The sequence below is a fragment of the Palaemon carinicauda genome, chromosome 29 (genome assembly GCF_036898095.1).
Source record: "Palaemon carinicauda isolate YSFRI2023 chromosome 29, ASM3689809v2, whole genome shotgun sequence".
NCBI lineage: Eukaryota > Metazoa > Arthropoda > Malacostraca > Decapoda > Palaemonidae > Palaemon > Palaemon carinicauda.
This window is the reverse complement of record NC_090753.1, coordinates 69576766-69579005: the sequence shown is the minus strand read 5'-3', so window position 1 is coordinate 69579005 and position 2240 is coordinate 69576766. Positions and strand designations below refer to the sequence as shown.

At 32.8% G+C, this 2240-nt stretch overlaps 1 pseudogene; it reads right to left on the bottom strand.

Annotated features, from left to right (window-relative positions):
- Positions 1–1957, bottom strand: part of LOC137622230 (cytochrome P450 2L1-like) — a 21707-nt pseudogene extending 19750 nt beyond the window's left edge.
- Between the last annotated feature and the right edge of the window lie 283 nt (positions 1958–2240).

Sequence of the window (2240 nt, the reverse complement as noted above, 5' to 3'; positions counted from 1 at the left end):
TATATATATATATATATATATATAGTTGGAATACCTCAATGTGGTGAAAGGGTTTGCACGTCGCCATAACCAACAAAGCTATACTAGTCAGGACCACCCATACATGGACAGGACATATAATGAGAATGATCAGTAATTGATGGACATTAAGAATGACAGAACGGGTCCTCAGAGATTTCAAAAAAAAAAAAAAAAAAAAAAAGCAAGGGAAGGAAGAGAAGACGATGGATGGACGAACTAAGAAAATTTCAAGGTATAAAACTGGCATAGACATAGAAAGACTATAAGCAGATGTAAGCGGAAGGATATGTCTGAGGCCTTTGTCCTGCAGTGGAATAGTTATGCCTGATGATACACACACACACACACACACACACATATATATATATATATATATATATATATATATATATATATATATATATATCATCGACCGTAGCCACTCCACTGCAAGAAAAAGGCCTCAGACATATCCTTCCACTCATGTGTTTATATCAGTCCACACTCACAAACTTTCGTAGTTTGTCTTCCTTAGTACATCATTCCACCGTCTTCTCTTCCTTCCCCTGCTTCCTATGCAATCCTAGGGACCTATTCTGTTACTCTTAAGATCCATGAATTTATCTGTCATTCTCATTATATATCCTGTCCATGTCCATTTCTTTTTCTTACATGTTGTTAGAATATCCTCTATTTTACTTTGCTCTCGTATCCACTTTGCAAATTTTCTGTCACTTAGTGTTATTCCCATCAATGTTCTTTCCATAGCTCTCTGAGTTGTAACTAGCTCATGTTCTAAGGCTTTAGTAAGGCTCCAAGTTTCTTACACATATATACTGTAGGTTATATCTGGTAGGACCGCCTGATTAAATACTTTTCTTTTTAGAGAAATTTACATTTTACTTTTCATAATCTCACATTGTTTACCAGAAGCACCCCATCCAAGGTATATCCTTCTTTAAATTTCGGTCTCATGTCCTGGGGAAACACTTACTATCTGTTTTAAGTATGTATAATCATTAACAATCTCTAGAAATATTTTGACCAAAATAAACTTTTTCCGTTTAGAGAAAGTGACATTTTACATTTCATAATCTCATTTTGTTTACCAAAAGCTCTCCATCCAATGCTTATCCTTCTTTTAATTTCGGTCTCATGTCCTGGGGAAACACTTACTGCCCTAAGTACATCTAATGATTAACAATCTCTAGAAATATTTTGACCAAAATAAACTTTTTCCTTTTAGAGAAAGTGACATTTTACATTTCATAATCTCATTTTGTTTACCAAAAGCTCTCCATCCTATAGTTATCCTTCTTTTATTTTCGGTCTCATGTCCTGAGGAAAGACTTACTGTCCTAAGTACGTATAATGATTTACAATCTCTAGAAATATTTTCACCAAAATCAATTTTTTTATTTTAAAGAAAGGGGCATTTTACTTTTCATAATCTCATTTTGTTTACCAAAAGCTCTCCATCCAATGCTTATCCTTCTTTTAATTTCGGTCTCATGTCATGGGGAAACATCTACTGTCCTAAGTACGTATAATCATTAACAATCTCTAGAAATATTTTGACCAAAATTAACTTTTCATTTTAGAGAAAGGGACATTTTACTTTTCATAATCTCATTTTGTTTACCAAAAGCTCTCCATCCAATTATCTTTTTTTTTTTATTTCGGTCTCATGTCCTAGGGAAACACTTACTGTCTATCCTAAGTATTTATTTATAATAATTGATAATCTCTAGAAGTACTTTGACCAAAAAAAGTTTAAAAAAGATAGTATTGACTATAAACGGAGCACGAAGGAACACTTCACCCACCTTTAAGCGACCTCCCGAGTGCCACCCAATCTGACGATCAAATGGGAGTCTTAAAACCTGACCAGCTAATAATTGTTTTCAACAATTTCCTTTAAAGTTGGAGGGGATGATGATAAGATTAGGGTTTCTACGCTGTGACTGGCAATCTTACGGTCCATCTGTAAATTCTCTCTCTCTCTCTCTCTCTCTCTCTCTCTCTCTCTCTCTCTCTCTCTCTCTCTCTCTCTCTCTCTCTCTCTTCTGTATATATATACACACACACACACACACATTTATATATATATATATATATATATATATATATATATATATATATATATATATATATATATATATATATATGTGTGTGTATGTATATCCACATATATGTATATATATATATATATATATATATATATATATATATATGTGTGT